Below are 13376 nucleotides of genomic sequence, written 5' to 3'. Positions count from 1 at the left end.
AGTGACAGAAAGGGCATCATTTTTGGCATTGGTCCATCAACCACATCAAGCTCTTTCCTTCTCTCTGTATGATTCCCTTGTCTACATTCTAGATCTGCTCTCAAGTATCCCAGCATCCTTCAGTGCTCAGCCAGGCTCGATGACTCTTCCTTTCTCTCTGGCAGCTTGACCAGTCTGCCTGTAGCTGACGTGCCATTAGACACCTGCGTCTTTTTCAGTTTAGGTGTCTGATCTCCTGTGCTTCGGCCGTGACTGGGTGGCAGTAGAGCAGGAACGATGAGATTCTGCAGTGATAGTGACACAGCGTGCTCTGTTTTGGTTCGTGAATACATTCTGTCAGCGCTTCTCTGGTTTGACAGTAGTTCACCCTCCAAGGAACACAAAACAACCTCATTTTCCTGTTCGGGTTCCCTGGGTGAGATTTTTCTCCATCTTCTTTCTGTCAGTTATGGGAACAGTGCAAAAATGGAATATCGAAAAGTACTAGGACACCTGAGTAACCAATTTAAGCTATTCTAAAGTCAACATGAAGTCACTATTTTTCCTTCTTGGCTTTCTTTTTCTTATTCCTGGTCTTATTGAGTCCAGTTCATGAGTGTGCATTATAACTTTAAAATAAAAAAAAAGCCTTTCCCCGGAAAATACTTTTTTTTTTTTCAGCTAAAATTTTTTATTTTGTCTATATTTTGGCTATATTTAATACTTCAATATAATTTTTTTTCTATATAATAAAATAGTATGCCATAGTCTTTTTTTTTTTTTTACTTCATTATTATATAAAGACAGTGTATCATTCTGACAGTCTTGACCTTATGCCCCCAAAATATCACAATATTTGTATTTTTTTTTATTGAGAACAAGAAATTAATCATAGAACAGTTGCAATCACTGTATGCAGTATTTTGTATTTTATTTACTTATTTAAAATATGTTTTGAATGAATGAGTCAGCCTTTGAGTGAGTCAGTGTGAAGACCTTGGCAGTTCTGATGGACTACTGAATTCTCTCTCATTTTTCTCCCGTGAGGTAAAATCACTAATTAGCTCGCTTCATTCTTTCAACATACAGATGAGCTTTGGTCGTCCTGGGCTACAGGCAGGAGGATGAAAGAATTTTTCCATTAATTTAATTCCGGCACACTCTAGAGAAACTCACATTGCCAGATTGCATTGCACAGCCACCATTCCTCAACACGTTGTGTTATTTTCAGTATTGCTATTGAGCTGTTTCTCAACACAATTGCTTCATGCTCTATGCTTTTCTTTACTTGATAAATTATTTTGGTTGAAGACAAAAAAATCTATGGCTGGAAAACTCTGAGGTAATTTGTCAAATGTGGAGGCGAAGGGCAAACGTTATTGCAATCTGAAGAATCAAGCTGATGAATGAGTTTTCATTCTCAGCATTGTTGCCCTGGTGGTCAATGAGGCTAAAAGACCACAAATGTCAGTTCCCTTTGAGCAGGCTAGAGCTTTTTAAAGACCTCTGAGGGTTTTTTAATTGAGCAAATTAGCACCAAATTATTGTGATAACCCTTAGCCTCTAGTTTATTATCTGTGCTCTCAATTTAAGAAAAAAGGGCGAGCGAGTGAGTGGGGCTGTGGGGTTGAAGCAGATTTTGATTCCTATGTTCTCAGATTGAGGCAAGCTAAATTACCCCGTTGAATTTGAGGGCCTTTGATCAAATACCTGCTGTAATTATACAGCTCTGAGAGGTTTAGAGGTTTTAGTTAATAACCAATGCGCTATGTGTCAGACTGACTCCCTGATTCTGAGAATTTTGTGTTATTGGAATTGCTTTTTCTGAGAAATAAACGATCTCATGGCGGTTCAAAGGTTTTGTGCAATCTATCCAAATCCTTACTGGGGATGGGCTATGATGGGCCAATCAAGTAATTTTCAAACAACCAGTCTAATCTATTTGTTTCATGTAATGAATATGTCCAGTTGGGATAAGATGACCTTTGAAATCAGCCTATTTCTACATATGTGTAAATATATCTCACTGGTATCATGTCTTACTGTCTTGACAAGCAACAATTGAAAAACGTGTTTGACGTGCACCCTCCTATGCATGAAACAATTTTGATGCAAATGTTGCCTGTTGCCGAGATTTCTTTCCGTTTAGGAAAGTGAGGCCACACTTAGGACCGCCGACGCACGCTATCCATGTTCGACTTGCTCGGTTATGCCAATACTTCCGGTGGATGCTTCTGTGTTGGTGTTCTTCCGGTCGGCGGACTAGGAATCGAAATTGTAACTTTTGCAAAAATCGCAAAGCTAGTTCCGGTTCAAGCCTACTTGTGGGAAGTGCATCCCAGGACAGGGTGCAAGCATGTTGACTGCTTCTCCGAGTGAAGTGGGTCCTGTGTCCTCACTGTAGCTGGACGAGGGGCAACGATTTTCTTCTCGAGGCTCTTGATCATAGATGCAATTAAACTCAGTTTCATGCCTCATCCCCAGATGCTGCTGATATCCCACTCCTCCTTTTATCGGTCTTCATTAAAGCCAGCAGGCGGCCTGTCAAATGACAGAGTGAAAAGAGAGTGACCCAAACAAATGCCTCAGCCAAAACTGCTAGAACTGAAGTGTCGTTTACAGACATTTCGTGTTCAGAAACCTGAAAGACATAATTCATATGGCCAAAAATATTATCATGATATTTCTGTATCATATATAATGTCGATATTTATCATTGTCCGTTTACAATTAATGGGGAAAGAAATGCTTTTCACATGTTGTACATTAAACTTTAACAGTTTATATATTGTACCTAAAACCTAATTAATTTAAAACAAAACATTTCTTTCTTTTTTTTGTCAAATATGTTGATGCACAAAGGAACTGTAAAAATGAAAACATGGATAAAAAAGTCTTTATTTCTTAAAAATAATAGTAATGTTATAATTATATTTAGAAATACATTTTAGGATACAATAGTAATATATTTCCTTCATAATTTCTTCAAGTAGAACCAGTCTGTTATTTTGTCGGTTTGTCGTGAAGATCTTTGAGTTTCAGTGTGTTTGATAGTTTTTTCTCAAATGAAATGGTGTAAAGCTGGTGAAGTGACTCAGAGCAGCTCTAGAGAGAGTGCACATTCATGTCTGAATGTTTGAGACATCAGATGCTGTAAAGACTGTGAGCATCACGTGTTTGAGTTTGTGTAATAGATGAAACTATATCACACAGAGACACGCAGAACATGCAGACTTATTAGCCACATGTGCTGACTGACTGTTGTCACATCTGCTGTGTGAATGGCTGTTAGATTAATCCATAGTGATTAAAATATCCAGAGTTTATCCTCGTTAACAACAAATGACATCACCATCTCTATGATAATGCAGGATTTTTAAAACATTTTTTATAACCTTTATTATTGACCTGACTTTGTGAGGGTGGGATGATGAAGTGGTTAAGGTGTAGGAGGAAATCAAAAGGGCTCCTGGTTCCATACCTGCAAGGAGCAAGCCATGAGGCTCACTGTTGTGCCCTTGAGCAAGGCACTTATCTCAGGATGCTCCATGGGGATTTTCTCTGTAATAAGTTGATGGGAAAGTTCTGTGGCAAAAGTTACTGCAGCAGAATCAGCTGGCCCTGGTTGTTTGATGTGACGTGTGACAAGGAGTTTTGGGATGCTACACACAGTGTGTTAACTGAATGTCTTATGCATATTGCTCAGTACTCTCTGGGAAGACCCTGATTGGCTGACCTTACACAATTTCCGAGAGTAAGAAATCACTGTTTTTTTTTTTTTTGTTTTTTTTTTATAAGAGTCAAGTAATTATTGGATTTGCCAGGTAAGTGGCTTCAGTGAGTTTTTATTTGAAGGCTACGACATTTAATTGCTCACATGCTGTTAAGTTGTGCTGTTTTGCATAATGGAAAACATATGACTTATTGAATTAATATCACTTACAGGTAAGAATATAACAGCAAAACTTAGTGTCCTGCTGATACATTTGTTTCAACCTCATTAAACATCGTAGGCAATCTGTCAAAAAACTTGACGCCAATCCTAGCACATGAAACTATTTGCTTATGATTTTAATTGAAATATTTAGTGAATAGAATATTTATACTCTTATTTCTCTGCCACTTCCATTCACCTATGTGCACTAACATAAAAAAAATTTGGGGTCTGAGATTTTTTATATTTGTTTGCAGAAAGTTATACTTTAATTCAGCAAGAATTAAATAAATAACTCAAATGTGACAGTGAGACTTTTAGAATATTACTTTAACCAAAATATTAAGCATATATTGTAAGCATAACTATTTTCTACTATTTTCAACATTGATAATAAGAAATGTTTCTTGAGCAGAAAATCAGCATATTATAATGATCTCTGATATGATTTTTGTTGAGATTTTATTTTCATGAGCACTGTTAATAATACACAAAGTAATGTGATTTTCATATTCAGCATGCCAAACGTCATAAAGAAACATAAAAAATAAAAATCATTTGAATATCTGTCACACAACTGAAAGTTAAGTTTTACTTGGTTACTCCCCAGTCATTGATTGATTAGTTCAGAAGTTATTGTGTCATGCAGAAGATGTCAAGTTTGTTGACCCCTGGTTAATTACACAGCCTGGCAATTAACTACTACTCATCCAATCTCTCATTCCCATCTGACCTAAAGACAAGAGTGCTCTGAAAGAAAAGAGGGTTTAGAGAACTCTCAGATGTAGGCCTGTCACGATACCAATTTTTGCTGGACGATAAATTGTCCAAGAAATTATCACAATAAAAGATATTATTGTTGTTTTAAGACCAGTTTCAACTAATATAATGATAAATGGCATAATAACGCAGATACACCTTTTCAAAGATCAATAAACTTATCAATAAATGTATTTTATTTTATGGCAGTTTCAGAGCAAGAAATGTCAACATGTTGACTTTGTGTGGCTTAAAATGAATGAATTTTGTTATATTATGTGTATATGCCAGTTAGGGATGCTCATATTGACCGTTTAACCGTTAACCGAAAGTAAACATTTTGACCAATGAAGGGGCTGTTCACATATCACGTCTTTTTTTTGTGCTCAAGTTCGTTATTTCAAATGCAGTATGCGTGCTCATAATGGAAGAAACGTGCTCGTTTTGATGCATTTGGTCATACAGTGCCCCCACCCTGATTTCTTTTAGGTATTCAGATGAAGTACAACATGAAACGAAGGCAACACATACAGTGTTTATTTATTTATTATGTAAAGAAGCAAAGTTGTCCAACACCTAACACCCTTGTGGAAAAAGTTATTGCCCCCTTAAACTTAAAATCTGGTTTTGTAGCTATAATTGTCAGCTGTGTGGATGCTAGGGCTTGATTAACAATATCAGTTACTCGGTTTGAATCTATCTTCATTTTGATGAACAAAACCAAAAACAACATTTGTCACTTGGGAATAAAAACTTGTTTCCCCTTTGAATTAACTATTTTTCTGAGCCCTTTGAAAGATTTATATTTATGATTTAATCATAATCTTACTGTATTTTGATCCGTTTCACATTAAACATGACTTCCTGTCTCATCCCAATTTTGCTTCTCAAGTAAATGTACCTTGATTTAAGAATTTACAGAAGCTAACACGGAAACAAGACAAAAATACTGATGTAGAGCATTTTTTTTGCCATTCCCTTGGTGCTATTGACCCACTTCTATACCATGAAAACTAACAATTTATGAAAAATGTCAGTTTTTCCATTGGGAGATGTTAAACAGGAGTCGTTTGAAAGGCCTGCTATAGTTACAGAAAATACAGTTTGAAAAGTACCATTCAAATCAGGTTGAGGCCAAAAGCAAGATTAGAGTAAAAGCTCAAATCCTTTGGGAAGGAAGCCTCTTGGACATTTGGCAGAATTACAGCCCCAAATTTGACATTCATTCCGCCCCATTCCCTCCGGGCTGTCATCATGCCAGGAGTCTCTGCAGTGCGCTGGCAGAAGTGTGCTTGTTACCCTCCTCCTTGCGCCTCTCCTCGTCACTCCCAACCGCCACGTTGTGTGACCCGGGAAGCCGGCACAAGCAATTTATGAGCATGTGTCGGAGTAGCCTGCACCATTAGTGTAATTCTAGGAGTGGAGCCAGTATCCCGTGAATCACTTACCATGATTGAGTGAGAGATAATTAGCCAGCCCTGATTGCCCACAACAAAGAATAATACTTTCGCTTAAATACGCAGCACACAAACTACATTTCACGACTCAGTGGAGTTTAATTCCGGAGTGTTTAATGCTGCAAAACCCAGCGATCTGCTTTTTAACACGGCATCTGACTGACAAAGAAATTAAGTGAGAGGTTTGAAACAAATTATGTGGTTACCCACATTCTTCAAAATGTTGTCTTTTGTGTGCCACAGAATAAACTCATGCAGGTTTGGACCAACTTGATGGTGAGGAAATGATGACAGAATGTTCATTTTTGGTGAACTACTCCTTTAAAAGATGACCTTGATTTAAGTATTAGTAAATATTGAAATTAACTAAGATTGAATAATTAAGAACCAACTTGCCCCAAATTTGTGCTAAGTGTATATTTTGATTTGGAACAAGGCTGATTTCTTCAGAGTTCATGATTATTCATTAGCTATCTGTTTTCCAAATACTTTTTCACTTAGCAGATTGCATTTATTAGCACTACAAAAACAACCTTTGCTTTAGACAGATCGAAGGGTATTACGTAGATTACGTGCATATCTGTGCAGATCTTTCATTTTCTCTGTCTTTCCTTTATCCCTCTGCCACACACACAACTCATCTTGATGTGGATGCATTATTCAACTCCCTTGTAAACAAATAACAAACAGAACTCGTCATATTCAAATCTAGTGACCGTGAGCAGTTTTGTGGAGGTTGCATACTTGCAAACACAATGTGCAATGTTATGAAAAATGATTTTTCGATTTTGTAGCAGTGGAATATTTGTCTCTCGATTCAGTGACTGGCGACCTTTGACCTTAGATTAACAGATGTTCACGGCATATTTGCATTACTCCCATGATGCCTCGTCACACTTTGTTCAACCAACCTGCTTCCAGGTGTTTTTCTTACAAGGCATTTGTCGCTGTATTTGAGCAGATGAGACTGAACAGACTGCATGGCTGAATGGCTAGTAACATAATGCAATGCATTATTACAAGGTCATCAGCAGATGTTGCCATCACGTCTCCAGTGGTGTGTATAATTCACAAAATGCTTCATAAATGGTGCTGTTCTGCTGCTGTTCCAGTTTTTCATACAGAATTATTATCATTAACGAAAAATACATGCAAAAATTATTGTTAAATTAAGTAAAATTTTAAATCTAACAAATTAGAAAAATTACCAAAAATTCATTTTAATTGTAGTGTTCTATACATGTTGTATTGTAAAACTCAGAACAAAAAAAGACAATAGATAGAAAAAAAACACTACAATGAGCTGAGAAATTAAGGGTAACACTTTAGAATACTGTTTCTTACTTACTACATAACTAATATTATTGAAGAACTAACAGGTGATTATTCATTAACACTTAACTCACTACTGTTAACTACTAAGGAAGATGTGTTAATTAATCAGTATGTAATATAACTTTATGATTATGTTAAGTAACAGTTAGCTAATCAATAACTAATGTATTCTGTCATACCCTACTAGTTAGGGTTCAAGAAAAAAACTATGAATCATTGAATCATTGAATAATCATTGAAAATGAGGGAAATTTCTCGGGTTACTCATCCAAAATACAGGTAATTTCAACATTCATCTTTCTGTTGCTCTCCCTCTGCTGAAATAAAAAAATTCATACTAAAAGACTGCTGCATTAACTAACGTTAAGCGATTTGTGAAGCTAGGTCTGACATGACTGCTTACAGATTGGCGTGAAATCGTGCTCTCACAACAACCACACTAACTTAAAAAGCCCAACATCACACTAAGGTTGCTTTAAAGTAAGCAAAACGATGCTTTGAAAACATCTGTTCGGTGGAATGGCAAGGAGCAGCAACAGGACAACAGCACAGAGATTTGACAGGTCTAATCGAGGGGCTAACGGGATATTTTACAGGAAAACACTAAAACGGGAAGACAGTGGGAAAAGAGCTCAAATACATGAGAACCCCGGAAAAAAACGGGAGGGTTGACAGCTACTAACTACACTTTTGAAACACAGTTATAAGTCCATGTGTGAATGGTTTTTAGCACTAACAGTTACTAAACTAGCAGCTAGGTAGAGCGCAGCTTACCTTTGTCCGGATTACTGTATAGTGTTTGCCGGCTTTATGATCTGCAGCTCCTGAACCCATCCATTTGTGAACTGTCCACTTCGGAACTATTCTGAAGTGTAGGCGCTCACAAAACAAACAAGGTATCCGAAGATATCTGTAATGGAAAAGTGCGGCAGCAATTCGTTGTCGCTACTCCACTATTTGTTGGGAATTTCATTTGGATCCAAACCGTTAATAGTGCCAGTTTTGTCCACATACCGGTCTCTGGCATCCCTATTTAGCATATCCCTATAAATCCCACAACCTTTTCGCGATTTTAACATCTTTTTTCTTTCTCCCAACTCTTCTTCTTCTCATTCAACTTGCTGTATGTTCACTTTCGAGAGGCTATCAACATGGCTGCCACGTCCCAGAATGCAACGCAGCACCCAAGCCCTATTGCCACACATTTTTCGCAGAATTTGGCTCAAAAGCATCCCGTGACGTCATCTCAATGTGCATTCCGTCAAAGAAAGGCCTTGCGTTCACATCAGGATCGATTTACAAGAGCTACATTGGATAAACAAACTGAAAGCGGAACGAATCCGCGCTACTAGTTGGGGCTGCGCAGACCGTTTATCAGCTCGAGCCGGAGCCGCGGGCTGATCTCAATCACGCGACACAGTTATATACAATGCTGGGAGATACAGTATGAAGAAAGCAGTCAACTTCACCACAGAATCAATAACATCTCTGTGAAATCTTGTGAGAAGCATTCACATTCAGCGAAGAATTCTCTTAAAGCTGATATCAGAACAAACGCCACTGATGTGGACACCAGGAAAAACATTGTTCAATAAATCCAAAATCTCCACCATTGACCATGGATTTAACAGTAAACTACAGGAACAACTTGTGGCAGAAATGGTCTAATGTTTCCGAGTGATTTTAAATGCTTCACACAACTTTTCCCAGCACTTCAATGCCTTAAGTATTCCTGAGTTTTAAGTTATTTTAAAGGTGACAATATTTGTTCATCTTTAATGGGTTTCCCCATGTATATAACTAAAAGTTTTATAATTTAAGAAACCAAACACTTATTTAAAAATAAAAATATATATATTAAATGACAACTAGTAGATGGCTGCAGAGAAGTACTAATGGACCATTTCCACTACCTAATATAGCCTGTATATTTTTGTATTCATTAAATTATATTTAGGCATTATGAATGACATAATAAAAGTACATTTTATCAGATATAATATATTTATTACCTCTGTAAGATGTCTTCTAAAGATCTGTGAATCAGTGGTTCTCAAAGTCAGAACAGTGTTAGAAGAATGTTGTCTGTGGTATATTTTCACTGCAAAACAATAAGAAATACCCCAAATATAATTTTTAAATAACGGCAAGTTTTTTTAAAAAAAAAAAAGCCACAGCAAGTCATTTTGATCGCAAAAACCACAAAAAATAAAAATAAAATAAAAATTGTGAAATCCTGAAGGGAATGGTTCAATTGTGTCTGCTTTGATGTTTTTCTATAGCAGTGGTCAAATAAAATATTTTTGATGAATTTCATCAAAAGCAAACTGGAGTTGGGCCAAGGAAAACATGATGAGGGGAGTACCTTTACCATTTCCGTGTTTGAGTATTGTAAATCCACCCGCATGCATTCTTAATTTTACTGCAGGAGGTCTTAAAACCCTCTTTGATATTCATGTTATGCCTCCCGCATTTTAGCCTTGATCCAGAAGAGTGAAATTGAACATAATACAGCGCGACGGGGCGCGATGTGGGATGCACCAAACAATCTTTTTCATCTCTAGTATTGTCTTTTTAAAATATTAATCCAGTGTTAATTGAACTTGCCAGCAAAATCTCTTGTCAGCTGAAAATCATCCATTTCATCTTTAGATCATGATTTTCTCTCTCAAACATATATGTGTAGGTGCATTAATGTGCCAGACACACACATACTGTAATCTTCATTTTCCTGTCTGTGGTTAAGTATCTGTGATTTTTATATTTTGCAAATGCTTTTGGAGTTCATCACAGTTTCCCCTTTTGAAGCGATGCAAACCCAGAAGCAGCCCAAATATAAATCAAAGTCTCGAACAAATGAATAATTAAAATTTGAAGGGAATCAATCATTTGCCCAATCCCATCTGAACAAAACATTCTTGAGTGTTCCTGAAAGCCTGAAAAGCCAAACAATCATGAAGATTCACTGTGTTTCAGTTTGTTCAAAATACTCCAAACGTTTTCACAGGGGGCTTTCAAAGGGGATTTTCTTGATTGGAAATATTTGTTATTATTAAATTTGAGATGACTGCTGTCATTACAGCACAATCATTTCTTCACAGCACACCTTCTGAGGATTTTCTGTAGGCTAGTGAAAATCATTGCATTCATTCATTATTTACTTATTAGCGTGCAGTCTGCATTCATAGATTTTCATTCGTTTGAAGGCCATCATTCATAAAGTTATAAACTGTCAGGGTTTTGCACTGTCACTTTGTTTTACGTTTGTTTCTTGTGTCTAGTCTCACCACATGGCCTTGTTAGTTATTTTCTCGGCCATGTGCACCTTTAGCCCCTCCTCCTTGTTTCCTCTTTACCACACCCTCTTGTTACCCTAGTTGGTCTAATTGTGCTCACCTGTCCCTCATGTATTTTCCTCCCTATTTATAGTGCACCTTACAATTTTGTGTTTGTTGGTCTGTTGTCATTCTCACCCCCTTCTGTCTGTGGCTCCCTGTTTGGTTGGTCTTGTTCCCTTGTTTTGTCTAGTCCTTGTGATTCTATGTTCTTGTCTTGCTCCTTGTTTTAGTAATTTGTTTGTTCTTGCCCTTTGCTTTCATTTGTAATATATATTTAGTTTTCTAGTCTTGTTTTATTTGAGCATTCTCTTAAGTTGGTTATGTTTGTTCTATTCGAACATAAGTGCCCTGCTAAGTGGACATCACAGGATATTCCACCACGATTCCAGTTTGAAGTGAATGAATATGTTCCAGTGCTGACCATGTCAGTCGGAACACAGTTTATGCACGGAGCTCACTTCTAACGAGCTTATTATCTGAATCAGGTGTGTAGAGACATGCCAAATATGCAGAGCTAGGGGGTGCGAGGAGTGGAATTAAGAACCGCTGGTACTGTCATTATGATCTGTAATTATGTCCACACTGGTGCAAAACAAATGCCTCATATTATAATGTTTTTTTTTTGGACTCGACACTCTGGCACACGCTTGAGGTATTCGGCCAATCACAACGCACTGGATAACTGGCTAATCAGAACACACCTTGCTTTCCAGATGAAGAGCTTTGAAAAAATCTGTGTTTCAGAAAAGCGGGTCATAGAGGAGAAATAGTAAAATACAGTATATGGAAAATAATGTGTTGTTTGCAACTTAACTGCATAATCACATTGCGCTATACCAAATACACAAAATAATCAAACATAAAAAAAATAAAACAAAAATAATTAGCAATATCATATAACCCTTTAAGGGTGATTTCCAATGACAGCTCTGCTCACTGCATTTGTTGCCTGCATCTTACGAGGTCATACTCATGAAGTCTTTTCTTGCCTATTCCGATCTAAAAGCGTAATAATATAACTAAACTCACCATCACAAACACACACACACCATTTCCCAATGCTAATTACTACTATTAAATCCTACTATTATGTTTTATAAAATATTATTTATTGAATAAAACTATTTAATCAACAACAACAGCCATTACTAAAGTTGCTGGGCAATTCAGTCAAATGTACAAAGGCAGCGCTCTGATATACAGCATTAAAGTTATTTAATGATGAAATGTTGCCCTCAACCAAAAATATTGGTTGTGTTCAAGTTCAGTCACTAGGGGAGTCCAGACACCTCTGACATCATTAATATAAGGCAAGTAAAAATTGGCAGGCAAAATCTGCATAGCTGGCCAGGCCCCAAACATCTGTGTATAAATAGACCAGCGAGGCATTTGTTTACTCGTTCGGTTCTTTGGAGCCGAAGCAGCGTCTCTCTGGGAGATGCAGCACTGCATTCACCTATCAATCTACTTGTCGTTGGATCTATGGCACAAGCAGTGGTTTCTACCCTCTCCATACACAGATATGTGAAGTGAGAGTACCCCTGGGTGCTTCAACAGTTATATTTGAGAGCAAGTTTTCTCTTAAAAGAGCAATTTCTCTCATAGAGCTTCATGGATGAATGTGTGTGTGTGTTTACAACGTGCCTTTCAATTCCGTGTTCTTCCATTTGCAGTTTGTACATCTCACCCTCTGACAGGCACAATCGCTGTGCTCAGTGTGTTTTTTCAGTTGTTTATGTCCTTCTTGTGAGGACAGGAATGTTGCACTTACTGCTCATATTCTTTATAAAAAAGACAGCAAGACACCTCAGCTGCTTCCCATCCTGGCCCTTCTTCTTCCAGGTACGAGGCCTCGATGATGTGCACCGAAAGAGAGCAGGGAGCGGTTGTATATACTGTATGTGACCGCTATATATATGTGTGTGTGTGTGTGTGTGTGTGACCTATATGTATGCTGTCAAAATGAGTCAGTATACGGAATGTGAGTCTTATTAGTGTTAATCTAACGATAAAAGATAAGATCACTCCCTGCTCGATTATAAAAAAATAATAATTTTGAATGTCTTTTAATGGACAATGTGAAATTTTTAAATATCTAATTCTCGAAAATGTTTTCATTGTGACTCATTTTGCCAGCACAAGGAAACACACACACAGCTATCCTTGTGGGGACTCTCCATAGGCGTAATGGTTTTTATACTGTACAGACCGTATTTTCTATCGCCCTTCACCAACCCTACACCTAAACCTAACCCTCACAGGAAACTTTCTGCATTTTTAGATTTTCAAGAAACTTCATTCTGTGTAATTTATTAGCTTGTTTACCCGTGGGGACCTCAATTTAGGTCCCCACCGTGACACGAGTCCCCATGAATCTGTGTGTATTCAGGTTTAAGTCCCCACCAAAATAGAAAAACAAGTACACACACACACATATGTATATATGTACTGTATATGTATGTATTTACAATTACATTATATTGTCAATTGAACAGTGTCATTGTAGCATGTACTCCATTTACCACTTTTCATCTTATTTAAATAAATTCCACATAATTACATAGATTCCTCGCT

The 13376-nt window shown here is 37.2% G+C and overlaps 1 protein-coding gene across 1 annotated transcript in view; it reads left to right on the top strand.

Moving 5' to 3' along the window:
* LOC128022509 (WD repeat-containing protein 18-like) overlaps positions 1–13376 on the top strand; it is a 34139-nt gene that overhangs the window by 6243 nt on the left and 14520 nt on the right. The gene's annotated exons all lie outside the window — the stretch shown is intronic.

This window comes from Carassius gibelio, chromosome A11 (genome assembly GCF_023724105.1).
Source record: "Carassius gibelio isolate Cgi1373 ecotype wild population from Czech Republic chromosome A11, carGib1.2-hapl.c, whole genome shotgun sequence".
NCBI classification, from domain to species: Eukaryota; Metazoa; Chordata; class Actinopteri; order Cypriniformes; family Cyprinidae; genus Carassius; species Carassius gibelio.
The sequence above is the reverse complement of the archived record's forward strand: the minus strand, read 5'-3'. Positions and strand labels throughout refer to the sequence as shown.